The sequence below is a fragment of the Magnolia sinica genome, chromosome 7, assembly GCF_029962835.1.
Source record: "Magnolia sinica isolate HGM2019 chromosome 7, MsV1, whole genome shotgun sequence".
Lineage (NCBI taxonomy): Eukaryota > Viridiplantae > Streptophyta > Magnoliopsida > Magnoliales > Magnoliaceae > Magnolia > Magnolia sinica.
The window spans coordinates 8,474,919-8,489,195 of NC_080579.1; the positions used below are offsets into that span (position 1 = coordinate 8,474,919).

Genomic DNA, 14,277 nt, shown 5'->3' on the forward strand with positions numbered 1-14,277 from the left:
GAGAAGCTTTTTTTATTGTTTAATTTTTAGTCTTTAAAAGATTTTAGGGTTGTAATCAAATTTTATTTTATTTTATTTATTTATTTATTTTAAATGATCTTGACAAGGGCTAATCTATGGAGAAGGGATAATGACGAACCATGTAAATCTGTTGAGTGTTACTGCATCGATTTGTTTCTAAATTTTGAACGAGCTCTTAGTTGAAATGTTGTCTATGAATTGTTGGGTTGCATTTGCTAGAGAATGGTCACAATGAGGGATGCGATGTAGAGAAATTTTTTTGGACAAACTTATCTTGGACGAGGATATCTTTGTCATGCTTAGAGCTGTAACTTTTTTTTTTCTTTTTTTAAAAAAGAAAAGGTAGAAGCTCGCCACCCAATTTTATTAATAGACAGATACAAGCTGAAACAACTCTTGGGGCTGACTCCCACAAAAAGATAAGGAGCCCTGCCTATCATATATTAGCACACTCTCATGACTATGGACAACAAACGTAGAGACCACACAAGGAGGGCCAGGCAGGAAAAAGGTAGAGACCACACAAGTTGCAAACGTAGAGCTGTAACTTGGGTTCAACAAACTGAACCCAATTGACCATGTTTGGGTTAGGTCGGGTTGGATTAGTTTCTCGGATCCTCAAGTCAATTTAGGTTGGAAAACTCTAGCTTGATTTCAAATCAGGTTGGCTTTGGGTTGAGCAAATTCAGGTCAAGTCAGGTTGGGTTGTGAATAGTGTTGAGATGTGGAGCTACATCTGGGGCCATCTTCGACCGGTTGTGGGCTATACTCGACCAGTCGTAGGGGCCCGATCGACCGGTCATGGACCACTTCGACTCAAAGTCCAGCGAGCGTCGGTTTTTGGTCCCGAGGTGCTCGACCGGTCGTGGCCCATTCACGACCGGTCGTAGGGGTCGCTCGACCGGTCGACCGGTTGTAGTTACGCAGATTCGTTTCTGAATCCGATGTGGATTGCAGATTTTGGTGTCGCCTTTCGCAAGGGTACGGAAGGGAAGTTGCCTAAATTATATATAGGTGTTCCTAGGGCTTTTCTATGTGTATTGAAATATTTGAAAAATAATTCTAAGGTATGAGCAAAGGGTTTTATATGTGCTAGCTTCTAAGGGAGAGGTTAGTATATTGCTTTGTAATCTTCGTTCTTCATAGTGGAAGTTTGCATCCGTGGTTTTTTATCCTAGTTTGGAGTTTTTCCACGTATATCTTGTCTTGTGGTTTGTTTTGAATGCTTTGATTTATTTCTAATTTATATTTCTTCCTGTTTATCGTTTGTGGGTGAGGCTTGAGATTAGATATAGGCTCACTGTGTTGTTGCTGTGCTGCGCAACAACTGGTATTAGAGCTATTGGTTTAGTTCTATTGGGAGCGATGACGGAAGAAGAAAAAACTAGAATTGAGAAGTTTGATGGTTCAAACTTTGCCTTTTGGAAGATGCTGATGGAAGATTATCTGTATCAGAAGGATCTCTATATTCCTCTAGGAGGAAAAGAGAAAAAACTAGAAAAGATGACAAACGATGATTGGTTTTTAGTGGATAGGAAGGTTTTAGGAACGATCCGACTCTCTTTGTCTAAGAGCGTCGCCTTCAATATATCAAAGGTAAAAATGACAAAAGAATTAATGGAAGCTCTAGCCACCATGTATGAAAAACCCTCAGCATTCAACAAGGTTCATCTTATGAAACAGTTATTCAACATGAAGATGTCAGATGGTGGGAGCGTGGCTGAACATCTAAATGAGTTCAATACAGTCACGAGCCAGTTAGAATCCGTTGGCATTGTTTTTGAGGATGAGGTCAGGGCGTTATTGATCTTATCCAGTTTACTAGACAGATGGGATGGTTTGGTGATTACTGTGAGCAATTCTTCAGGGTCGACAAAGTTGAAATTTGATGATGTGGCCAGTCTAATTCTCAGCGAAGAATCTAGAAGAAAGGCATCAGGAATTTCAGGGGATTCAGGGAATGCTCTTAATGTTGAAGGAAGAGGAAGATCGCTAAACAAAGGAGGTAATAAACACGGGCGTTCTAAGTCAAGGAAGAAGTCCAAGGGATCGAAAGACAAAGACGGGTGTTGGCATAGCGGCAAGAAGGGACACATGAAACGTAATTGCAGGGCGCTCAAGAAACAAGAAGGAATCTCTCAAGGCGGGAAAGATTCAGTGAATCTATCTGAGGAGAGTGACACAGAGGCATTGATCTCGTCTCTTGATGCGAGGAATGAGTCTTGGGTTATAGACTCGGGTGCTTCGTTTCATGCCATTTCATGTAAGAAAGTTCTGCGTGATTATGTGTCAGGTGACTTTGAGAGAGTCTACCTGGGTGATGATGAGCCGTGCAGTATTGTTGGAAAAGGAGACGTTCATGTTAATCAGAAAGATGGAACGGCTTTGAAATTGAAGGATGTCAGGCATGTACCGAGTTTGAAACGTAACTTGATCTCAGCGGGGCAGTTGGCCGATACCGATTATGTGACGACATTCACTAGTGATTCCTAGAAGATCACAAAAAGTGCCTTGGTGATATCTTGAGGCAAAAAGGAAGGTATTTTATACGTGACTTCAGGATCGTATTATTCACTCTCAGTCGCATCAACTGGAGTGAATGGGCAGTTATGGCATCAGATGTTGGGACATATGAGTGAGAAAGGGATGAAAGTGTTATTGTCAAAAAGGAAGCTACCAGGGCTGAAGTCTATTGACTTGGAATTCTGTGAGGACTGCGTGTATGATAAGCAGAAGAGGGTAAGCTTTAAGAAGACGGGACGCGCTCCAAAGACGCATCTGTTGGAGCTTGTACACACTGATGTGTGGGGACCGGCATAGGTATCATCTATTGGTGGCTCACGTTATTTTGTTTCCTTTATTAATGATGCTAGTAGAAAACTGTGGGTCTATTTCTTAAAGCACAAATCGGATGTATTTGATGTATTTAAGAAGTAGAAAGTTATGGTAAAAAACGAGACAGGTAGAACAGTAAAATGCCTCAGATCTGATAATGGGGGAGAGTACTTTGATAAAAGATTTGAGGAGTATTGTGTAGCAAATGGAATCAAACATCAGAAAACGATTCCAGGGACACCACAGCAAAATGCTGTGACTGAGCGTATTAACAGGACCATCCTTGAGCGCACCAGGAGCATGAGGCTACATGCAGGGTTGCCTAAGACCTTTTGGGCAGATGCTGTGAATACTGCCGCATATCTTATCAATAGAAGTCCCTCAGCACCATTGGATGGTGAGCTACCAAAAGAATCATGGACTGAGAAAGAAGTGAACCTTGCACATCTCAAAGTGTTCAGTTGCACTTTATATGTTCATATTGATGCAGAGCACAGAAACAAGCTAGATGCGAAGTCTAGGAGGTGCACGTTTATAGGCTACAAGCAGCATGATTTTGGCTACAGGTTTTGGGATGCAGAAAATAAGAAAATCATCAGCAGCAAGGATGCAGTCTTTAATGAAAAAGTAATGCATAAGGATAGTGTGCAGGAAAATAAGGCCGAGGAGAAAGAATTCGTAGAGATGGAAGAGTTATAGGATACGGGTGTTACAGCGCCACAGGATGATCTTGCACATGAGCATTATGAGGCAGAGTCGCATACACCGGTTGTGAGGAGGTCTACTCGTGAGATGAGACCCATGGCCCAATACTCACCCTCCTTACATTATCTACTGCTGACAGATAATGGTGAACCAGAATGTTTTGAAGAGGCATTAAAGTCAGATACATAGGTTAAGTGGGAGCAGGCCATGGATGAGGAGATGGACTCTCTTGAGTCCAATCGTATATGGGAGCTAGTCACCCTACCTAAGGGTAAGAAAGCTTTTCATAACAAGTGGGTTTATAGATTGAAAGAGGAGCACGATGGTTCGAAACGGTACAAGGCTAGACTGGTTGTGAAAGGGTTTCAACAAAAGGCAGGTATCGATTTCACTGAAATATTTTCACCTGTGATAAAAATGTCTACGATTTGTATGGTCTTGAGTATAGTGGCTACAGAGGACTTATATCTAGAGCAGCTAGATGTTAAGACAGCCTTTCTTCATGGGGACCTTGAAGAAGAGATATATATGCATCAGCCGACAGGATACACGACATCAGGAAAGGAAAACAAAGTGTGTAGACTGAAGAAGAGTCTATATGGCCTGAAGTAGGCCCCGAGGTAGTGCTACAAGAAATTCGACAGTTTCATGACGGGAAACGGTTATAGGAGATGTCATGCAGACCATTGTTGCTATTTGAAGAAGTTTAATACGTCATACATCATCCTTCTTCTGTACGTTGATGATATACTTGTGGCTGGTTCAAGCATAAAAGACATCTCAGATCTCAAAAGACAACTGTCTAGAGAATTTTTCATGAAGGATTTAAGAGCTGCAAAACAAATCCTAAGCATGAGGATAAAACGTGATAAGGAAAACAAGAAACTGATTTTGTCACAGGCAGAGTACATAGCCAAGGTACTTGATCGATTCAATGTAGGAGGTGCTAAGTCGGTTATCACTCCATTAGCCAACCACTTCAAGCTATCTAAGGAGTAAGGTGCAAAGACACAGGAGGAACGAGACTACATGACTAAAGTCCCATACGTGTCAGCTATTGGGAGTCTCATGTATGCTATGGTGAGCACGAGGCCAGATATTGCTCAAGTAGTAAGAGTTGTTAGCAGGTTCATGAATAACCCCGGAAAGGAACATTGGGAAGCTGTGACGTGGATCCTTAGATACTTGGTAGGTACTAAGGATGTAGGGTTGTACTATGGTGGATCGGAAATCAAGCTACAAGGCTACGTGGATTCAGATTTGGCAGGAGATATCGACAGCAGAAGAAGCACTACAGGTTATGTTTTTACTCTGGGTAGTGCTGCAGTCAGTTGGATCTCTCAGTTACAGAAGATAGTATCTATCAGTACGACAGAAGCAAAATATGTTGTAGCTACAAAAGCATGCAAGGAGATGGTGTGGATGTAAGGTTTTATGGAGGAATTGGGTAAGAAACAAGTAGATTGCAAGCTGTACAGTAACAGTCAGAGTGCAATACACTTGGCTAAGAATTCAGCTTTTCATTCAAGGACCAAGCATATTGCCATCAGATATCACTTCATACGTTCGTTACTGGAAGATGGATCGATTGCTATGGAGAAGATTCATACAAGTGAGAATCCTGCGGATATGTTGACCAAGGCGGTCACACGGGAGAAGCTTAAGCTCTGTTCAGCTTTGATTGGTCTTCAGGCTTGAAGACGGGGAGGTCGTGCACTCCGGATGAAGAAGACAAAGGTTTATGGCAATGTGTCTCCAAGTGGGAGATTGTTGAGATGTGGAGCCACATCTGGGGCCGTCTTCGACTGGTTGTGGGCTATGCTCGACCGGTCGTGGACCGCTTCGACTCAAAGTCTAGTGAGCGTCGGTTTTTGGTCCCGAGGTGCTCGACCAGTCATGGCCCATTCATGACCGGTCGTAGGGGTCGCTCGACCGGTCGTGCAGTCTGCTCGACCGGTCGTAGTTACACAGATTCGTTTCCAAATCCGATGCGGACTGCGGATTTTGGTGTCGCCTTTCGCAAGGGTGCGGAAGGGAAGTTGCCTAAACTATATATAAGTGTTCTTAGGGATTTTCTATATGTATTGGAATATTTGGAAAATAATTGTAAGGTGTGGGCAAAGGGTTTTCTATGTACTTCTAAGGGAGAGATTAGTATATTGCTTTGTAATCTTCGTTCTTCATAGTAGAAGTTTGCATCCGTGGTTTTTTACCATAGTTTGGGGTTTTTCTACATATATCTTGTCTTGTGGTCTGTTTTGAATGCTTTGATATATTTCTAGTTTATATTTATTCCTGTTTATCATTTGTGGGTGAGGCCTGAGATTGGATCTAGGCTCACTGCATTGTTGGTGTGCTGCGCAACAAATAGTCACATGAATTTGGGTTGGGTTGGATAGAGTTATGTTTGTTTTAGGGTTGGATCTAAGTTAGGTTTGTTTTAAGGTTGTGTATGGAGGAATTTGGGTTGGGTTTGAGTTGTGACTCGAGTTGAAATTTGTGTCAAGTCGCACTACCAGTTCGGTCCTCTTGAGGTTGGGTTGGGCTCAAGTTGACCCTCCACCCGTCCCAGCCCATTATAGGTGTTCCATCGATGGAGATTAATCCAATCTGGATAAGCTTTATCTATTGTTCCATCGATGGAGAAGGTCATCATAATGAGCCCCACTTACTAAAAAAATGGAAGCACCAAGGCACTACTAATGTTCAAATGCCTCAGTACCTTATCATTCTCGCTACTTGTTTTCACGGTATAATTCTTGGTCAGTCTATTAATTAATTTGTTTTTTTTTTTTTCATTGGTTATAAATTCATGCCATTTCAATCATCAGGATCTATTTATTGCTGGAAGCGATACAAGCTCAACTTCTGTAGAATGGGCCATGGCGGAGTTGCTCCGAAACCCAGATAGCATGGTGAAGGCTCGATTGGAACTCATGAAGACAATTGGCTCAGGACAACAGGTGGAAGAGTCGGACATTGACCATCTCCCATATCTACAAGCCATCGTGAAGGAGACCATGCGTTTGCATCCACCAGTTCCACTCATTTTTCGCGAAACTACAACCGATGTAGAAGTATGTGGTTTTGCCATACCAAGAATACTTGGGTTATTGTGAATGCGTGGGCTATAGGGAGAGATCCTGACATTTGGGCCAACCCATCTTCCTTCTTGCCAGAAAGGTTCTTGGGCAGTGACATTGACTTCAAAGGTCAAGATTTCGAGCTCATTCCCTTTGGATCGGGCCGGAGGATTTGCCCAGGCTTGCCACTTGCATTTAGGATGGTCCATCTAATGTTGGCTTCTCTTCTCCATTCGTTCAACTGGAAACTTCCCAATGGAATGATGCCATCTGATATGGACATGAGCTCTAAGTTCGGCATCACCATGCAATTAGCTGCCCCTCTTTGTGCTATCCCTATGTTAGATGGCTAACACCGCCACACACTCACACCTTAGTGGGATTTCACCACCTATGGTACTCGAACCCTTGACCGGGTGTTGAAACGCGTGAGAGTCTACCATCGGAGCAAGAGTAAGGATCCAAACCCCAAGTTAGAGAACCATGCTATTAAACCAGTGCAGTAAATGTGATTTCATTTTTATCATTTTCTATTTCAATTTACCTGTTGAAAATATTATTAGTATCCCCTTTAATTTAATAATTTTATTAAGTATCAAGTCATGTAATTTCAAGACTTGATAGAGTCCTTGAGTTGATCCAAGTCGACTCATATTGACTCAAGTTTTCAGGTTTTTGAACCAGGGTTTCAACATATAGCACCTTTCCCTTTTGCAATATGCTAAATACATATTTTTCTCTTGATTATTTCTAAATAGCTCCCCTTTTTGCCATTAGTTGGAAAACATCCCACCATTTCTTTCCAAGTTGCAGCCAAGTTGGAAAACCTAACCTGGCCTAAACTGGGGGCTGACCCGAAACCAAGTTGCAGCCATGGCCTCTACACTACCTGTTGTATAGCATTCCTTTCCAAGTGACAACTGAGCGTGCTGCAGGGCAACACAACCGACGACTAGTCAAGGAAATCAGTTCCATGAAAAAAGTAAACCCCACCAACAAGATCGCCTACCAAAAACAACGGACCACTCTAATCGTTAAGTGGGCCACGCTGACGGAATCAATGGAAAACTGATAGTTTGATCCAACAAATTCAGCCCACCTAGTCAACAGATCAGCTTGATATTTAACGAGCATAGTCCAAATGGTGATACCCAACGTTTTAATGGTATTGATTTCCTATATGAGTGACACTATCACAGAACATATGATGGTTCCGAATGCTTTCAATGCTAACCATCTACCCCACTTGTAGGAAGATTGTGCACTACCAAAGATTTGTGGGTCCACCATGATGCAAGTATAAAATCCATTCCGTCCATAAGTTAAAAGACATCATTTTAGGACTAAATCCAAAAACGGAGGACAATTCAAACTAAGGTGGGCGAAAAACACAGGAAATGGTCGGGATGGGGAAGCCTACTATTGAAATCTTCATAGCCGCTTGATGTTTATATTCCATTTGACCCATTCAAAGGTGACCCAAGCATATATGGTATTATGTATTCATATTAAGCTAGGTTACACGGTAACACCCGAGTAGTACTAAAAAGTATGGAGTGTTACATTATCGGCGAGGTATAGGGATGACTAAATATCGCATTTGCTTTCATTACATATGATGGAGATCTGTGTACTATTCAAGAGGCTCTTGATGAAGAAGATGCTGAAAAGTGAAAAACAATGATGGATGATGAGATGGACTCATTGTACAAGAACAAAATGTGGGAGTTGATGGAGTTTTTCATCAACTGTAAAGCGATCGGGTGCAAGTGGATATTTAAGAAGAAACATGATAGTTACAAGGCAAGATTGGTAGCGAAGGAATAAGCTCAGAGAGAAGGTGTTGAATTCATTGAAATATTCACGCTGGTTGTGAGGCAAGTATTTATCAAATTCGTGTTGTCGTTGGTTACATAATACGATCTCGAGCTAGAGCAGATAAATATAAAGATTGCCTTCCTGTATGGAGAATTGGAAGAACAGATCTACATATAGCAACCAAAAGGTTACGAAATACAAGGGGTAGAGAACAAGATTTATAGATTAAAAAAAAAAAAAAAAAAACCTTGAAATAGTTACCTAGGCAGTGATATAAAATTTTTAATTCTTTCTTAATGAGTCAGAGGTTTACTAGGAGTGGATATGATCATTATTTCTATTACAATACACTGAGTGATGGGAAATTCATTATTCTAGTTTTGTACGTTCATGACATGCTTATTGCCAGCCACAACATGTTTGAGATCGACTAACTAAAGACTCAATTAGCAAAGATATTTAACATGAAAGATCTAAGGGCTTTAAGGAGGGTTCTCGCTATTAATATACATAGAGACGGGAAGAGTAGCAAGCTATAGTTATCTCCGGCGGAATACCTTAAAAATGTATGAGATGGACAAGGCAAAGCCGGTTGGCGTTCTCCACGTGGCTCATTTTAAGCTTTCTTCGAAACAGTGTCCAAAAACAGATGAAGAAAAATAGCTTATGTCTCATGTGCTTTATTCGAGCGTAGCTGGCAGCTTAATGCATGTCATGGTATATACGAGACTGAATATTTCATATGCAGTGGGTGTTGTTAACAGATATATATCTAACCCCGGCAAGCAACACTAGGAGACAATGAAATGACTACTTCGATACATTCGAGGTACACAGGACTACATCTTATCATTTAAGAAATCAGGGACTAAGTTAATAGGCTATGTGGATTATATATGATTACACATGCAGTATGGATGATAGAAGGTCGAGTTTTGCTTACTTGTTTGTGCTAGTGGGTGGAGCAATTAGTTGGATGTTGAAGTTTCAATATATGGTGACTCTTTCCACAACCGAAGGTGAGTACATGACAGTGATAAAAGCGTTCGAGGAAGTTGTGTCAGTTAATTGTGATAGTGAAAGTGCAATTAATTTTGTTAAAAACTTTGTTTATCACTCACATACTAAATATATTGATGTATGTCACCATTTATTCCGATAAATACTTGAGGAAGGAGAGGTATGACTCTAGAGAAAATTCACACAAGTGTGAATCCAAATAATATGCTCACTAAGGTGGTTCCCATAGAGAAGTTCAAGTTCTTTGTAACTTTTCTAGGCTTAGCGAATGCGTAAAGAAAGATGGAATATGCACGAGAAGTGATGGTAAAGCAATGTGTGATGCAAGGCATAATTAAATATGAGAAACATGAGATATGAAGAATGAAGATTGAAGACATGGTAGAGATTGTTGTTGATGTCTCAAATCTATAAACAGTAGGGCCTATCGATGCCATCGAGTAGAGTTCAATGTCATCGAAGGATGCTCGATGCCATTAAAAGAAATTCATGTTTTGTTGCTGGAACGATTTAGTGTTTTCTTGATGCCATTGAAGGAGTTTGATGTCATCGACAGTCTGTGTTATCGAAGTCCCATCAAAGGTTCCATCGAGCGAGTATGTAGAATTGTTGGATTTATTTCCAATTTTGATTGTAGGCGAGTGCTCTACCATTCGAATGATTACCACAGATGCTTTCATGGATCTCCCTCAGAACAAGCTTTGGCCTCATCGGGTCGGAGATATTTTAGGTATGGTAAGGAAAATCCTCTTTTATAGAGGACGTCCCCTATCATGGTGTACCAACCTGCTCTATTTTGAATCTTCCGTGCCTCGAGCTTGTCGACGGTCGGCTTGTTCTTTTGGAGTTAATCCATGATCGGGTCCATCCAGCTCTGGGCCAAGATGTTGTGAAGTGTTTTCTTGGGCTCAGGTCGACTGATGCTGGGCTCAGGCAAGAACTCAATCCAAATTGATTTGGCGATGTCATCGTCGGCCGCTGCTGCTAGATTTCCTAGAGCATCTACTCGGGAATTCTGTGCTCGAGGGACCAGGATGACTTCGCATTTACTGAATTTCCTGATAAGGTCTTTCGCCTCTTGGAGGTAGGTGACCATTTTCTCTCCCTTTGCCTGGTCGGTAACTTGATAATCTTACTAGTTAATTGGTTGCGAGCAACACACGAAATTGATTGGACATTCACAACTCTATTCAAGGTGTTATCTGAGAGACTGTAATGCCTCAACCTCAATAAGAACTTGAATATATAGTAATTACCAAAATGAAAAAAATAAAATAGCAACATGGTTTTTGCATCTGAAGGAGACCTTGCGTTTGCATCCACAGGGTCCGCTCTTTCCTTGCAGAACCATAGCTGCTGTGAAAGTCCATGGTTTTTCAATACCCAAGTGTTCTTGGATTACAATGGACGTGTGGGCCATAGGAAGAGATCCCGACGTTTGGGCTGAACCGGCATCCTTCTTACTTCTTGGACAGTGACATTGACTTCAAAGGCCAAGATTTCAAACTCAATACCATTTGGATCAGGCCGGAGGATTTGCCCAGGCTTACCACTTGCATTTAGGATGGTCCAGCTAGTATTGGCATCTTTTCTCCATTCATTCGACTGGAAACTTCCCAATGGGATGATGCCTCAACATATGGACATGAGCTCTAAGCTCGGCATAACCCTGCAATTGGCAACCCCTACGTGCTATCCCTACACTATAGATGACTAGCATTGCCTAAATGAATATGTGGTTGATCCATTAGGAAATTTGGAGTAAGAATCTTGGGGCTATAGCATGGATATCCCTTGGTGCAAAAACTGCTATGTATGTATGATTCTAGACATCTCATCCATAAAATTATATTTTCATTTGAATGTGCACCATTGATTTAGTCTATACTTTCTTGCAGGCAATGATTGTAGAGCCTGATAGATAATAGGGAGTTAGTTAAGAAAGTCCATGCGCCATGCATGGTTTTATATATATTGCATCCAATTCAATGAGGTTTTTTTTTTTTTTTTTTGGGCTCGGTTCTTCTTTGAATTTATCTGAATGATAGCCAGTAAAATTAGAATTTAAAGTCCGTAATTTTCCCTTACACCCTCTCTGTGTCCTGAGTACCTTAGTAGGCCTTCATTGTCTTGCATGGACATGATTGCTGGAATGCACCCGACAACCTCTTCCTAAACCCTGCTTCCTTCTGAGGTAAAAAGGGATTTGTAGTATCTAATTGCCTCCTCTCTGATGTCGAATTGGGTATTTAAGGTTGTTCTTAAGTTTGATTTAATGAGATTGATAGAGGATGTAAATCTTCTCTCTATAACCAAATCATGAAAGAATCTCGTGTTCCTATCTCCCACTGCTAGCCATTGATGATTATGGGATTTTTGGTTCCCTAAGATTTTCTCTTGAAGGAGAGCTTACACTACCTTTGACTTGGCCTCTTCAAGATTAACACACCCTTGCCTAGAATTTGAACAAGTAAGACCATTCTTCACTTTCAACAAGTTCCTGAACACATCCCCAAAACTCTTATTTCTTTTTGGATGATGATAAGATATCCCTACTTTTTAAGGCGAGACTATTCCCCACGCAATTACTTACAAACCATGTCCATTGGGTAGGGTAAAGTACGGAGAGGAGAATGGAACTCGCATCTATGGGGAGCAAGCCCATGACATTAGCCATTTGTCCAAACCACGAGTGTGGGTCCCAAAGAGCAAACTTTAATTTTCTCCTTTTTTAGTATATAGTAAGCATCTGTGCGGCATCACGCCCCATCTCCCAATTACTCTTAACAAGTTGCAGAAACTCTTCATGGGTGGTCCATAGTTTGAAATTTGAAGGGCTTGGGAGCTTGATCTTAATTTTCCTCTAGGGTGATGATGAGAGGTGAATGATCTGAGAAGAGGCGTGGCAAGTGCCAACTCGTCAAGGAAATTCACATACCCATCCTATGTTAATCAATAGTACTCTGTCCAATTCATCTACATGGTGATAGCCGCAATCATCCATTCAGCTTAAGTTTCTTAAGATAATTCCTATATAGCATAGTGCCGAGAGTGTCGATGTTGTGACACTCAAACCACTTTTCATGTGGAAGGCAGCTGCAGTGATACATGCTGTGTTGGGCTCTGAAAACCCTTCCCGAATGGCGATGGTGAACTCTATTTCCATGAGGAGTCTTAATTTCAGAACCATGATTAGGGGTGGCAACGGCCCGACATGTAAAGCCCAAGGTCTGAGCTTGGGCCAAGCCCATCAACAGCCTAGCATAAAAATGCTTGAGTCTGAGCCAAAGAATAGTTGGGCCTCAGCTCAATTTGATCCAGCTACAAATTAATAAAATCTCAAGTTCGCTAAGGGCCCGTTTGAAAACCACCAAATAAGTTATGGTTTTCTACTTACAGCAAAGATAAATAACTTATTTGAAATAACTAAGTTAGGTTTATGATCAATTATAAGTAACGTTTTTACTTAAAGTTACTTAATCACTTTAGCTTAATAAGTATAAATCAAGATAAGTTACTTAAGGCAGAAGTAGCTTATTTTAAGCAACTTAGGATCCAAACAGCCATACACAAATGTACCACGTGCATTCTTGGCACATGTGTTTTTCGTGGTCTAAACGGTGAGTGTTACTTTTCCTAAAAAACATCAATATATTTCGTTTATGGGGTTAGGATCTAGAATAGGAAGAAATGGGCGGCTAGAAAAAAAATTGTCGGCTGTCCACATCCAACGTTCACGTGTTTCTCACCAACCTATGAATTATTTCCGAATACTTTTGCGTGACTTGGGTAGACATTGCGGCGCCACTTCAGGTGACGTGGATGAAATGACTTCCGTTGATGAGATCCACTCCGTCCATCAGGTGTGTCACCTGTTTTTGGACGCAGGCTAAAAAATCAGACCCAAGTGCTATACACCGCGAGGAACAGTTAAGATGGGTACACCCACCATTTTAAAGGTTTCCTTATGGTGTGGCCCAAAAATAGTTTGAATTAAAATGATTTTTAGAATCAATGATAGACGGGATAGATCTAATCTACTTTCATCCCATGCCACGTGAAGTTAAAGGTTTCCTTATGGTGTGGCCCAAAAAGGTTTCCTTGGTGCCCGCTTATTGGATGTGTTAATATAGTTTTCCGGCAGACCCTCCACGGTTGACCCTCTTGCACCTGCACACGTGTAAAGGAGAAACAAGGGAGACCTTGGCTAGTGCAGGGGATTCTCCGATGCCTAAGTCAAGAACGGGGTCTTTTTGTAGGGTAGGATCTTCAAAAAAGAGATATCATTCGAATGTTAGGGTTAAAATGTGACTACCTTTGATGGTTGGGGATATCCCTATATATATAGGGAAGAGAATCCCATTGTATGAGGACTCAGTCTCGATATCTCGGAGATCCATCCGAATCTAGGATCTTTATGAGATTATCAGACCCCAACATTATTGGGATCTAATCTTATCCCGAAGATTTGGGGGGAGATGTTCGGGATTATGCGAGATTCCTTGAATTTATAGCTCGGCTTTAAGCCGGCTCCTATAGACGGGTGAAGGCTTGAGAGTAAGCAACTCCAACCTTTTCAATAGATCAACATTCACCATTTTCGACCAATAATTAGATCGAGAGATTCTCATGTTTACCTTTAGCTGGGTACTAATAGTCTTTGACCTGGTCAAGGGACATTGCTTGTCACGCCCCAAACTCGGAAACCGGGCTCACAAAATTTTCGATTACCGAATCCGGCGCCGACAACCTCCGTAGAACCCCATTCTCGGCTCCCAGCGCCCATTCACTAGGT

The 14,277-nt window shown here is 41.4% G+C and overlaps 1 long non-coding RNA gene and 1 pseudogene across 1 annotated transcript; one reads left to right on the plus strand and one right to left on the minus strand.

Moving 5' to 3' along the window:
* The window catches only part of LOC131250990 (geraniol 8-hydroxylase-like), an 11,992-nt pseudogene extending 4,749 nt beyond the window's left edge, over positions 1–7,243 (plus strand).
* Positions 110–689, minus strand: LOC131250991 (uncharacterized). The gene is made up of 2 exons (XR_009173543.1): positions 546–689; positions 110–309 (listed from the first exon to the last, which is right to left on the minus strand). It is a non-coding gene; the product is annotated as an uncharacterized LOC131250991 (long non-coding RNA).
* Positions 7,244–14,277: the final 7,034 nt, after the last annotated feature.